The sequence below is a fragment of the Ceratotherium simum genome, chromosome 16, assembly GCF_057802395.1.
Source record: "Ceratotherium simum simum isolate JZ-2026a chromosome 16, ASM5780239v1, whole genome shotgun sequence".
In the NCBI taxonomy this organism is placed as follows: Eukaryota; Metazoa; Chordata; class Mammalia; order Perissodactyla; family Rhinocerotidae; genus Ceratotherium; species Ceratotherium simum.
Window position 1 is genome coordinate 29757201 of NC_141915.1, and position 14259 is coordinate 29771459.

At 50.8% G+C, this 14259-nt stretch overlaps 1 protein-coding gene across 1 annotated transcript in view; it reads left to right on the top strand.

Moving 5' to 3' along the window:
• The first annotated feature begins 1515 nt into the window (after positions 1-1515).
• Positions 1516-14259, top strand: part of CUEDC1 (CUE domain containing 1) — a 77166-nt gene continuing 64422 nt past the window's right edge. Inside the window, exon 1 of the mRNA XM_087440931.1 lies at positions 1516-1628. The gene's annotated coding sequence lies outside the window, so the exon portion shown is untranslated. The remainder of the gene's footprint in view (positions 1629-14259) is intronic.

Here is a 14259-nt window from a genome sequence, read left to right on the forward strand (position 1 = left end):
GATGAACTGCACCGTGGGCATGGGTAAGGTAACACACGTGACAACAGAATCCAGTGAGGAGGCTGAATCCGAGCTCTCAGCCACAGCTTCAGCAGAGCTGGGAGTCAGCGTGCAGGCAGGGGTCAGGCCCTCTAGATTAAGATCTTTAACCTGGTCTAGGGACCACCTCCCGGAGTTTCAAGAGCCTCCTGAAATTGAATGTACCACCAAGTGAAGGAGCGTGGGGAGAGAGGGGCAGGAGAGAGGAGATCCTGGGAGGGCTCCTGGAGGTCGACCCCACATGCTAACACAATGTTGGGCCTCCGCAAGGAGGGTGCTGTTCTGAGGTTTCTCCCCCTCCCAGCTTCCCAACCTGCTGAAGAAACTCACCCTTGACATGCAAATGATGGAAACACACTGGTGTCTGGGGCACTTTGGTTTGTGGTTTTTACCATCAGATGTCTCTGTGGCTGAGCATGCTGACGTGTCTCAGCAGAGCTAGGGGACTGCAAGCCCTCAGAGGATGAGGGGAGAGGGGGCTATTTCCAGGGGTCTGAGCCCAGATGGTCAAGTGGGTCTCTAAGGCAGGCTCTTCCAGGAGGAGGGTGCAGACCCTTTGCAAGCTGTCTGGGGGCGGAGCAGGCCTTCAACCCTCCTCAGATACCCTAGGTAGCACCTCTTCAAAGCAGGTGCTTTGGTGGTCACCACCCACCCCACCCTACCCATCCCCAAATTGGAGTCAGAAACCAAACCACGTGGAGAAAGAATAGCCAAGGTTGATTTCTCATTTATTAAACAATCTTCTGTGGAAAATCTTCTCAGGGCTCATAAGCCCCTGAAGTGGTCAGGGATGTTGGGGAGCAGGTGGGGAGATGGCAAGTGGTATCTGATGGTGTGAACGGGTAATATCTTTGATTTCCCGACCCCCTCCCCACCATCTCCTCTGACTTGACCATTTTATTTTGTTTCCTTTCCCGAGCCCTAACTCCCAGAGGGCCGCCCCTCCCTCACCTTCAGCTGTCCCAGGCCCCAGATGTGTGTCCACACACTGCATCCTCTCGGTGCAGCCCTGCTCTCAGGTTCCCCTCCGAGCCCAGGTCTCGGGTCTCCCCGCCCCACTCTCTCCGGGGTGCGCCTTCCCAGCGCCGCTCCCCGAGCCAGGAGGGGCAGAACGCCCCGCACCCCGCTCTGCCCGGAAGACCCAGGCTCCTCGCTCACCGGGAGTCACTGCGGCCGGTGCGGGTGGGGGGCACACGGCGGGGATTTTCCTAATCTTCAGCGGGTGTCCCCCGGCTCCCGAAACTGTGTTGCTTTCGGACCCCATTCCTGCTGCCTTCCTCTCTCGAAAGGGGTCAGGCATCGAGAGGGTCTGGGGGCGCCGCAGCCCGGCCCCCGCCCCGCCCGCAGCCCCGCTCCTCCCCGCGGCCCCACTTGTGGCCCCGCCGCAGCCGCGCAGGGACAGCTGCATTTCTCGCCGCCCGCCGCTAGGAAGCCGGCCTCGCCTCGCATTCTCCGCCTCCCGCGCCCTAGCCGCGCCGCCGCGCCGGGCCCGCCGCCGCCGCCGCCGCCGCCGCTGCGGGATCGCGGCCCCTCCCCCGCCCGCCGGCCCCACCGGCCCGCGGGCAGCGGACGCGCGTGGCGGCTGCTCGGTAAGACCCTCCCTTCGCCCCCGCCTGCGCTCGCCCGCGGGCCGCCCCGCGCGCAATCCCGGCCCCGGCCCCGGCCCGGCGGCCCCACCTTCTCCGGCCCCGAGCGCCGAGGCGCCGCCGGGAGGCCCGGGTCGGCGCGAGTTTGATTCCCGGAGCTGCCGCCGCGGCTTCCCGGGAGCCCGCGCCGCCCGGCCGCGTGCGGCAGGTCCGGCCCTCGCTTCCTGCCGGAGCCCCCACCTCATCCCAGGCCGTGGGCGCGCGGGGCGTGCGGGATCGGGGGGCTGGGAGCCCGGCGCCGGATGAGAGGGGTGGGCGCGGGCGGACGGCGCCGGGAAGGGCAGCGAGGCCTCCCCGAGCCGGCGCCGCCCTGAGTCCCTTCTCCCGCCGCTCCCCTTTTTGTGCGGGCGCCCCTCCCCGCTTTGCCTGGGCCTGGGGGCACTGGCTGGTTGGAGACGGCTGGCGGGGGGCGCGTGCTGGGGGCCGAGCTCCTTTTAGGAGGAGGCGAGGTTCGCTTCCTGCCCCCGCCGATGTCACAGGTCAGCTCAGCCTTTCCTGGTCCCACCCGCTCCCCTGGGAGCTGCATCTCCCGGCGGCTGGGCTAGGAAAGTTCAGAACGCACTGTCCCCGCCCCTGCTCCCCCGCCCCTCCGGCGCTTTGTGCCCCGGGCTCTGAGCTCCAGGGGCCAGGTGTTGGCGTTAATTCATTCTCTCCTCTTGGTTTTCTCGTCGCATTATTGCCTTACACCTAGCCCTGGCTTGCCCATTTCTTTTCCCCTTAAAAGAAGTTTTAGCTCCAAGAATTTATACTGAAATTAAATTCCTGCAGAGGAATTTGTTTTAGGGGAAGGGAGGTTTTAGATTTTACTTTTGTGTGTGTGTGTGAGAGTGGAGGGTGAGGGGAATGACTGGGAGTTTAGAAATAAGATATCCTAGAGGTGATACAGGATACAAGACCATCTCCCTCCCCACCTGACCCTCGGGCAGGAGCATCCCCAAGCATGGGAGTAAGCCTTGCTGTTGGTTATCCTGTGGCAGGGTGAGCCACCTGGCCCAGGAGAAGGGACTCCAGGAGATGTTCTGGGCCTCTTATCTCTTTTCTTTGCCAGGCATGCTCATCTTTGCAGTCTGGGTGGAGTTAGCCAGGTGTGCCAGGTGAGGGACACGGGGAATTCTCTCCTGTGGGAAGTCGTCTCACCATGAGGTTTGCTTCCTGTGGGATCAAGTGTGAAATTGGGCCCTCTCTCTTGTTGGGGGTCGATGCTGTTGTGACTGCAATGTGAATGGAGGGTGACATCTCTGGGATGGAGAGAGAAACCAGGCTCAGGTCACTGGGAAGCTGGAGGGTGTGTGCAGGAGGGTTGGGTTTGAAACCCCCCTGTCCTCTTTCTGCAGCTGGAGGAAGCAGGAGACAAGGGGACAGGGGTGGAGCCTCGGGCCTGGGCACATCCTTGAATAGGAGAGAGACCTTAGACAATAAGGATGGCCTGGGGATGATAATATGACTAGGGGGGCATTTGGGGCCAGAGGTTGGGGTGATGAGCCCCTTTGAGAATCTGATGAAAGCTCTAACTCCCCCCGCCTCAGGAACATGCCTGTGTGCAGGGACACATTTCATACACAGTATCAGAGGGTTATTATACCCCTTGCAACTGGGACCCCTATTAAGACCCCCATCTAGAGTCCGTAATCCAGCCTAGGCCATTCAGAACAGTTCCCTCCTGTGACTGGTCAGTATAATACCAGGGTGCAAAGAGCAGACCTCTCAAGAGAGGTCTTTTCTCATGACCTTCCAGTGCAAATTTGGGCTTGTGGCCATGGAGATCTGGAAACTCTGGACCAGATCCCAGCTCCCTACAGATAGCCAGAGGATGGGGGCAGATGGGGTGGCCTTTCTCCAGGGGATGATTTTGCTGTCTGTGTGGTGGGAAGGCTCTGGGCACTGGCCCAGAGAATTAGGTAAATATGGGGATTAGGGTGAGGGATGGATGTTCTGGTGTTTCAACTGGGTATAGGAGCCAGGCGCTTTAAGAGCCGCAGCTCATTCTTGGGGAAATGGGGTGAGGTGGGAGAAGGTGCTTCAGCGGAGAGTGTAAGTGTGACACTCCTCCTCTTGAGGAGGTCTTGGGGCAGAGTTGTCCAAGGCCAGGATCTAGGCGTTGTAGTTTCCTTAGGTCCTTCTGGACTTTAAAAGGCACGTGGGGGCCAGAGGGGATGGCTGTCACCAACCCCAGTGCATCCCCAAGGGGGCCTGGCCTGCCTTTTCTTTCTTAGCCCTGGGCTGCTGCTCAGATGTTTGTGGCATCTACACTTGCCCGGGGTCTGGAGGAGCCTGTTGTAGGGTCTGCCCTCTGTTACTTCCCTTCCTTGGTGTTGAGAAGCCCTTCTTAGGCTCAAGTGCCCGCAGACAACAATAGCTCATGGGGATTTTTTTTGTCTAACTAGCAAGTACAGTATTTGGCATATCGTGGGGCTCACGCTTGTTTCTTCCCTAAGAGCTTCCTACATTTGCTCTGCCTTGATGGATTTCTCCATCCTGGCCATAAGCAACATAGGCAGGAGTATTCTAGAGCCTCGGGGGCAGGAAACTGGGAGGCAGACAGGGATCACCTCTGAATATACAAAGTGGCCCGGAGGAGGTGATGCCTCTGTTTTGTTGGCTCTTACACTCTTGGGAAGTAAGAGCCATAAGGGCCTTGGAGACGCTGTTGGCCAGCGGTCCCTGACTTGGAACTTGGAAGTTGTCTTGGTGGGATGTAAGGGTCCTGTGGCAGTGACTAAAAATTTACCTTCCTCAGTGCCAGGACTTGTCTGTCTGCTGCTGCCCTGATGCCACAGGTTGGTGAGTTTAGGATGCTGGTTGTGTCAGCTCACTCAGTGCTTCTCTGATCCTCTCTGCTTCCAGCCTCCCTCTGATGTGTCAGAGCAATATAATGGACTCCTAATAATGCAGCTGCCACTCTCATCTTTGAAACAGGTCCTAAATGATAAAAATGGTAACAATGCCTGTAAACATAAACTCCCTTTTCATAAAATGTGACCCTTTCATTTCTGTTATGGTGGCACCGAGTGTCTTTGAGGAATGATTGGTGGGATAAAAAAGTTCCAACTCCCTCTAATCTCCACCTATAGGAGACAGTCTGGCCACTTTGTGCCCATTTCCATCATAGCTTAGTGGTTCTGAGTGTAGGATCTGAAGTTATATATCCCCAGTTAGAATCCCAGCTCTCCATCTTACTTGATGACTTTGTATGTGCCTCAGTTTCTCAGCTTTAGAAAGAGTTAAAGATCTAACATGTATGCCAGAAAAAAAGAAAACTTTAGAGTAGAAGCAATTAATATTATGATTTCTGCACAGAGGTGCTAATGGTCTGAGGCTCCTTATTGTTAAGGAAAATCTTTGGTAAAAACTGTAGAGGCCGAGGCTGGCTTTTGGAGGGATGGGATGGGGTGGGGTAAGGCTCTTAAATTGTGAGCAGAGGGGACTGCACAATGGGGAGATGGGGAGGCTGAACTGTCAAGGGTGACTTTAGAGAAGCATGGTGGGGGACAGAATGACTCAGCATCTGTAGCCCTGCTGTGGAACCAACTCTTCTTCTCTTGGGAGAATTTGCCCTCTAAGCTGATGGGGGTAGGGTGTGGGGGCGATCATAATCAGTGAGGAGAGTTGAATGACTTTTATGTTAATGCTAATATTGGTCCTGGAATAACAGGGCAAAGGGGGCCTGGAGGAAGGGAGTCTAGTGAGGGGGGCAGGCCCAATACGTTGTCAAGAGTGGAAGCTTCAGGGGGCAGGTGGGGGGTTCTGGGAAGGAAGCCTTGAGAAGTAATCATTCCAGCACTCACTGAGCACTTGCTATGGGTCAGACCATATTCCAAGTGTTTCTCATGGATCAACTCATTTAACCCTCACAAGACTCTATGAGATACTGTGTCGATTTTTCAGTGAAGAAACAGACATAAAGAGGTTAAGTAACTTGCTCAAGATCACATGGCCAGAAAGTGGCAGAGCCTGGATTTGAACCCAAATGGCCTAGCTACAGAGCTTATATCCTTAGAGAAATTCTCAGAAAGACCCCTTCTGGGCTGGGGGGTGGAGTGAGGTGGGGATGATGGGGTGGGGGAGATGGAGGGGTTTTGTGCTCTGCTTGAAGGGCTGCCAATGCAACATTCAAGCATCATTGGAACATGCCTGGAGGGTTCAGCCTAGCACACTTTGATGAGAACCACTGGCCAAGTGCCAGACACTTTACTGGAGCCTGACCTTGAGTACAAAGGTCACTAAGACATGGCCCCAGCCTGCAAGATACCTATGGTCTAGTAGAGGAGACAAACATGTTAGCCTAGAGCTCCAGTTGCCCCGACAAGTACTGCAATGAGACAAAGTGTTGAAGAAAGGGATGCTTTGCCATCTAGAAGAGGAGTTGGGGCAGGGAAGGCTTCCTGGAAGAGGGGCACTTGAGCTGAGTGAGGGTAAAGGTGGCCGCTGTCTCTGGGGCTTTTGATCTGGCCACGGAGCACATTGCTCTCCTACTCTGTAAACAGTATGTAGAACTGAGGGTCAGATTTTCTGGATCCTGCACCACCCTTGGCAGTGTGAGGCAGAAACTGGGAAGTGTGGTTGGCTTCCTTGATGCCTTTGTGGTTTTTAATGGTAACCTCCTGTAATGCCTGCAGTGACCATGCTGAAGAAGAAATAAAAATCTCGTAAGAGTTACTGCTCAGAACGCAGTGATTCACTCTTGTCTTTTCATACTTAGGAGCAGAACCAGAGGCAAATGCATGTCAACGGCAGAGGAAGGACTCAAGTAGGGTCTGAGGACGACATTCCAGATAGGATGTGAGATGTGAGAACAAGTGACTCATAGGAGCAGAGGGGAATGGCCTCCCCAAAGATCTTTCGAAATGGGAACAAGTTTCATTTGTCTTTGTGGTTTAAGAGGTTTCATGTGGAGACAGGAAGATGAAATAGAGGCCCCTAGAGGTCTGTGTCAGCTCAGTGATAGGAGGGGAAAAGGAGCTGGAATTTTTGAGCCAGAAGATTGCTCAAATCTGGCCTTACCCGTCCTTTTACCATTGAAGTGACTGAAGAAGGCCCAATAATGTTGAGCGGCTCATCTGTTAATTAGTAAGCCAAGACACGAACCACATCTGCCCAACAGCTGGGGTCTTGCCCTGCGCTGATCCCAGTCAGAGGGAATGCTCACTGGGAGTGCCCCGCAGCCCTACAGGAGGGAGTCCAAGCCATGGGAAGAGGGCTGCAGGAAACCTGCAAGTCGTTGACCGTTTGTCTGGCTGTTGGAACTAGAGAAAGCATCAGCTCCTCTGCAGAAGATATTTCTGACAATAAGGTTCCCAGTTGGAGCTAGAGGCTTGTCTTATTCACCCGGCTGGCCCAGCACCTAGAAGAGCTTCGGGTGCACATACAGGGTCTCCAGTAAGCTTTGTTGAATGAAGAGTAAATAGCAGACAATCCAAAAGTTAATACTCCTACCATATACTTGCTGGGCCAGTGCATTTACCCTTCCAGTTCTGTTTTGCTGAAGACAACAGTAGAATCATTCCATAATACCCCCAGCAACATAGAAAGGTGCCCGGAAGTGTGCTGGGGGCACGGGTTATTAACAAAACACAGTTTAGGATCTTTCTCAAAATTTATAATTTTTGGAAAGATCATCAAGAGCTGATGTTCATTTATAATGACTTTTGCTTGTTTGGTTTGTTTTAATTTTTTTGGTGTTCCTAGCACAAAAGTCAAGGCTGCATTTTTCAAATTTAGGAAAAGCATGTGGTAGAGCAATCTAAACCGCGCTCAGCAAGATGGCTACAGAGATCTCCGAAGAGAACGAGGCTTGCTCTCAGAAGAGAATCTGATTAAGAATGAACCCAATATCAACTGATGCCAGACAATGAGTTTAAAATACGGGGTAGTAACCTTTACTTTCTGGGGTGAATTTAAATTGACTTGTGCAAATTAAAGAGAAGCAACAGCAGAAAACACTATGGCAAGAACTCTTGCTTCCTCCTCGAACCGTGTCATCCCCTATTGATTAAGCAAGCATTAGGTTCTAAGAGGACATCTATAGAGGTGTTTTTTCAGGGGACCAGCAAGCTGGATTGGAGCTCTGTTGAGGAGAAGCTGCTCTGTGGTCATGTAGGGTGATCAGGCGTAGGAAATGATTTCACTTTGTTCAGGTCTGAGATTAGTTTCGGTTTCAGGCTGTACCAGGAGCTGAGAGAGAGAGTGAGCTAGGGAGAGCGAGAGGAGGGGTGAGCTGGGAGAGAGTTTCACCATTGGCTGTGTCAGCTAGTGGCAAGGTGGGTGGGCAGGGAACTCCTGTGCTGAGCAGGGAGGGGAAGACAGTGAATCAGAGATGGAGTCGGGGAAGGCAGCCATTGAGTGTCCGTGTGTCTGGAGACTGGGGTGGTGACGAGGGAGGGAGTGTGTGAAGATATCAGCAGGTGTGCATGGGACAAAACTCTGTGCAGTTACAGGACTACCGAGCCATGGGCTGGGAGGTCATAGGGAGGCTGTAAAGCACGGATTACCTGGATGAGGCGGGTTTTCCATGAGCAGGTATAGAGCCGAGAAGAAAGTAAGGTGTTAAGTATGCTGCAAGGCCCACATGCATCTTGTCCTGGCATCCTTAAAACGAGCCCCCACTGGGCTGCGTTTTCTTCCCTTTGACTTCTCTTGAAAAAAAAAAAAGGCTAAATTAAGGTTTGAGAGCTGATAGTTGAGAACTTGCAGACCTTTGCAAGTTGCAAAGGTGCATCCTTTGAGAACTTCATGCTGTCATTTTTCCTGAGCTGGTTTGGGGCCAGGCTGGCTGTTTCATAGGGCATCATTATCCTAGAAAATCAGCAGTGTTCTCCCCTGACTGCACCTGGGGCAGGCATGCACAGATGTTTCATTCCATCTCCGCAGTGCTGGACCGTCATTGCGTTTTATTTCTCAAAGTCATAAATTCGTTTTATTTCTAAAAGAGCGAATCACTGAATTTTAAAGCCGGAAAGGATTTTGAAGATCATCCAGACTGCTCCTAGAGGAATTTGTGGTCCTGGGTCGTTAAGCACCTTGAAAAGACCTATGGTATGTGGTTAAGAACGTGGAGTCAGACCGCCTGTGTGTGAATCCAGCCTCTGCTGGTCTCTGCTGTGTTCCTGGGGCAAGTTACTTAGTCTTTCTCAGTCTTACTTTTCTGATCCATAAAATGGGAGTAATATTCCGTAATGGTTGCTAATGAGGATCAAATACTTATTAAGCCCTTAGCACAATGCTTGGCTTATTGTAAATTCTCAATAAATGTTAGCTGCTGCTGCTGTTATTTTTTTTTCTTTGTCCTCTTTTCTTTTCTTTTTCTTTTTTTTTGTGAGGAAGATCAGCCCTGAGCTAACATCCGTGCTAATCCTCCTCTTTTTGCTGAGGAAGACCGGCTCTGAGCTAACATCTATTGCCAATCCTCCTCCTTTTTTTCCCAAAGCCCCAGTAGATAGTTGTACATCGTAGTTGCGCATCCTTCTAGTTGCTGTATGTGGGACGCGGCCTCAGCATGGCCAGACAAGCTGTGCGTCGGTGCGCGCCCGGATCCGAACCCCGGGCTGCCAGTAGCGGAGCGTGCGCACTTAACCGCCAAGCCATGGGGCCAGCCCTAAACTCTTTATTCTTAGCTGTCTCCAGGATGGCCGTAATGTAATTTCATCACAGTCTTGAAATACATGAAGAACATTTATGAAAGTACTTCTGTAGAAATCTTCTAATGAATGTTCGTAATAGAGCTAGAAGAAACGGGCTTAATCCATTTATTAGATATAGTTATTAGACTTTGGGCATGAGGGTGTATGTTTACCAAATAATTTGTTTCCACAGATATTATTTACTAGTATTTAGAGGTTTCCTAGATGCCAGATGGGTTACCTCTGCTGGAGAGGTGGGGGTGTTTTTCGATGTTTTTGTCGAGGAGTTCTTCTGAAATTGGAAACATCCATTTCAATGAGTTGTAGTGGCAAGCAGGCTTTTGGGTGTAATGGAAATAGTTCTGTAGCTTGGCTGCTATTTATTGAGGGTGAAGACAGTGCTTGTTTTAAAAAACTATGGGCTTGGCAGAAGTCCACATGTCTTAGGCCATGCCTGCACAAATGTGCTTTCAAATGATTTGCACTGACCTTTTTTTGCAAATCGCTGACAGCCTAGGAGCCTCCCAAGGGAGCCCTTTGAGTCTGAGACATTGCTGAGGCGGGTGTGATCCTCAGCCTAGAGGGGTCTTTTGACACCTTTGATGGGGTACCATCCTCTCCTGTAAGGCTGCTTTGATATGTTTCCTTGGAATATGAAAACAAATGGAAATTAATTTTGTTTGGCAAATCCTGCAACATTCCCTTGAGATACTGCCACTCTCTGGGGTTACAGAATTGAAATCTGTTTTTGATGCTGATCCATGGGACTTCTCAAATTTCCATGCCTGAGGGAGGGAGCGTGTTAAAGTGTGAAATTTGTGAGTGTGCTATTTGCAGTCCAAAGCCAGAGAGCCAGTCTCAGCTCTGCCACGTATGGACTGTGTCATTCTGAGCAGATCACTTAGCTTCTTAACTTGTACTTTTCTTGAGGCTAATCTATTATTATACCCACAGCAACAAATGGTTGTTGAACACATCTGTTACCTAGAGCTGGTAATAATAATCCCCACAGCACAGGATTGTTCTGATGGTCTAATAATAACACTAACATTTATTACATGCTATTGCATGCCAGGCACCTTTCTAAGCATTTTAAGAATATTAATTTATTTACTCAGCCCTATGAGTATAGTATTATCATCACTTCACATATGAGGAGACTGAGGCACAGAGGGTTAAGTCAGCTTGCCCAAGGTCACACAGCTAGTTAGTTGAGGAGCTGGGATCTGAACTCAGAAAGCCAGGCTGCTGGGTCTGTAGATGGTGTTTACAAGAGGACTTTATAACATTGCAGTTCTTTGTTCCTCTTCTTTGACGAGCTGCAGGAGGGATAAGCTGAGCCTGGAGGTAGATTAAGTGTACAGATCACAGTGTTGGAAAGAATGAGGAGATGGAGCATATGAGAGCTTTTTTTGGAGTTAAAGGGAAACAGCTGTTTCTAAGTTTGGGCCAGAGCTGCAGGGAGCCGACAGGGACAGAGAAGGACATTTTCTGGGTGGATTTTTACTATCTGCCACCAGGGATTGCAGTGTCTGTGGGTTTAAGAGCCACATGCCCCTTCCCTCTCCTATCACATTTTATTGGAAGCCTGTCTTTAAAGCCCAACTCAGCCCTCAGCTGGGACAGCTTTAGAAACTTAGGAAACTGCTGAGGATAGTGAATTCTTGAGACGTGAAAGGAAAGGTGAAGGATGGGCTTTTTAGTGGAATTTCTTGTTTGTTGTTTCATTTCTGTGAAGTGCATATGGGGATGAGCCATGGAGCGGCTTGTGTTCATCCGAGAGAGGATAAGTGAACTTGGGTGACTTCCTTTTTTCTCCTGAGGCAACTTAATAAGAGAATGAATCATCCTATTAGCTTTCATCCTGGAAAAGAAAAAAGAACGGAGAGAACGAGCGAGTGAGATGGCATTTGACTGAAACCAGAAGCCTTCTGTGTCGGGCTCCCAGGGCAGAGGCCGGCACACAGGGCCTTGGTGGTTGGAGCCAAAGAGGAGGTCCCTCCAGGGGCTTTGGGTAGGGCTCCAGCTTCCTGTCATTGCCACCCTCAGCCCTCTCCATCCCTGTGAGGCTCTGGGGAATGAACAGGCCTTAAGGGGAAATAAATAGAGGGTGTAAGTGTCATTTTATACTGACAAACCACTGGTGAAATTCACACACAGCAGTGATAATTTCGAAGACATTAACATAAAAATTCATTACATAAAACTGGACAATTCAAAAATAGCTTTTGACCTTCAGGGATGTGGATGGCTAGTCATACTCCATCCCTCTCTGTGCTAATGCCTGACCCCTGGGACACCCTTGGGGACCTCTTATTCTCTTCGAGGACTCCTTCCAGGGGTGAGCACTCCCTGCCCACCCAGCCCCACCCACAAGCTGCCCTGCCCTTCCCTGAGTTTGCCGGGAGGCTGGGGAGCACATCCTTTTCTGAGCCATGCTTTATGACCTTTCTGTGGACCTTAATTTGGATTCTGAGCTGAGGCCGGGGTCCCCAGAAGAATGTGACGTCTGCCCTGGAGGGAGGGGTTGCAAGAAAACTCCCTCAGAGCAGCCCCCTGGAAGCCCGATTTAGGAGCGTTAACAGGGTGGTTGTGTCTTCAGACTCCCTCTGCTTCCTGGCACACATTTCCCAGAGTGTTTGCTTTTCTCGACAGTACCCCTCTGCCCCCATTTTGCCTTGTTTTCCTTCCTGCTCCAGCCATCAGCAGCAGCTACTGTTAATAGCTTCCATTTGTAAGAGGACTTATTCTGTCAAGTATTTCACTTAAGGAATTTAATTTAGTCCTATACCAACCCTGTGAGCCAGGGATAATTGTCTTTTTACATGTGGAAGCTGAGGCTGGGGGCTAAGGGATAAAGTAACTTGTCCAAGCAACATAGCCACTTACTGGGTGGGATGTTTTTTGGTTTTTGGTTTTACACATTTATTGTGAAAATCTTCAAATATATACAAAGGTAGAGAGACTAGTATAGTATATTCCCATGTCCCCATCACCAGAGTTCTTCACTCTTTATGAAGTTCCAGCCCCAGCGCTTCTATGGCATACAGCAGACACCTTTGTGTGAGTTAGAAGAAGGGACCCTTTCTCCAGGGTAAACAGCTTGGTAAGCAGAGCACAGGCTGATTCCAGCCCCATTTTCCCCTTTGGATGGGCACCTTGTGCAGTGAACAGCCCACACAACTGTATATGGCGACCCTGCCTGCCTAACTGCTCTTCTCATCTAGCTTTTGGCATAAAGAAAGGAGACTGTAGCTAGAAACCAGTTCCTGATAGAGTGATGATTTCTCTGGTTGGTTCTCAACTATGTGGGGTCAGGGGAGAACAGCTCAGTCACTGGGGACTTTTTGGGCAGAAATAAATTAAGCAGGGGGGTGATTCCCAGAGGAGATACTTCTGCTGCAGAGGGTGAGGGCAGATGAGCTGTCTTTTGCTGCTGCTGTTTTCTATCAGCCAACTGGTCTCTGGATGACTCCTCCTTGATGCCTTCTCTCCTCTGTTCTGTGCCCAGGGCAAGGGTAGCTCTTGTGTGTGGCCACGAGGCTGGCAGCAGGGGAGCTGGTAGAGCCCAGGGTGTGAAAATCTGGTGTGAACTCACTCTTGGCTGCCACACTTCTGGAGTTGCTGGGACAAGCTGTCTTTGCTTCCTGGCAGCTTACCTTTCCTCCTGGCTCAGTTTAGCCAGTGACCAGGTGGGAGGTCCTGCTTTCACTCCTGTAGAAATGTTCCTTTTAGTCCCACAGTAGGGCCTGTGTGTCACCAGATAGGGAGTTTCTTGACAGAAGAGAATGGGTCTTTTTTACTACTGTGCTCTTGGCTATACCTGTTACAGCATCTGGCATTGGTGCTCTAGAAATATTTGTTAAACAAATGAATGTTAAACAAACAAATGCAGCATCCTGCAGATCAGAGAAATGTGCCGATGGGCCCAGGTTGAATAATTTATGTGCTTCACTTAGGAGAGGTTAGACTCTGCTGCAGTAATAACCAAACCCTGACATCCCGGTAGCTGGACAAAATCTAGGTTTAATTTGTGCTCATGGAAAGTCTGATGTGGGTTAGGCAGTCCCCCCACATCTGTAGCCACACCATCTGGAATATGGGGCCTCCCACAGGAGGGGAAGAGAGAGATGGAAGCAGCCCCTGGCTATTAACTGCCTTGACAAGGAACCTATTACTTCCATTCACATTTCATTGGCCAGAACTAGTCACATGGCTCCAACCTAACTGGAAGGGAGGCTGGGAAATGTAGAGCGGCAAAGGACTGTCTTCACGGTTTCAGAGACGATTTTGTGTTTCTTGTCCCTGGCTTTAGTCTGTTGGAGTGCCTCTGGCTTAATCACTTATCCTCAGTTACCATTTTTGACACTGACAGGAAGAGAACACCTGCCACTTCCTTTAATTCAGGGAAGGAGGCATGAGATGGCACTGAAGGACAGTTACGTAGCAGGGAGTTTAACCTGCTCTTTCTTACATGTCGGTCTTGTGCCATTCATTTAGTCACTTCACCTCAGTGAGCCTCTTTCCTGAACTGTAAAAGAAAGAATAATCCAGCCCAACTCTTAGTTCAGACTCTACTGATTGCAAGTAACAGAAACCAGCTTGAGCTATTTGAAGCCAGGGGGGAAATGGAAGAATCAAGGGCAGGAAATATGGCTGGCCTCTCAAGTGCCTACAACTGCAGGACACCACTGCTTCTGTGGATGTGTGCCAGAACTCATGGCCCCTCAGGTCTCAACTATACCCATCCTGGTTCCAGTAACCATCAGACTGAATATATCGAAGAACCTTGATTCAAATTCCTGGGGGAAGAACCTTATTAGCTCATTTGTGTCAGCTGTCTCCCACTGGTCTGATCAGCTGTAGCCAGGAAGACATGGTCCTATAGTACCACCATGGTTTGGGAGCCTTCCTCTGTGAATGGGGGTGGAGGCAATACTCAAAAAGATGCCCGTGCT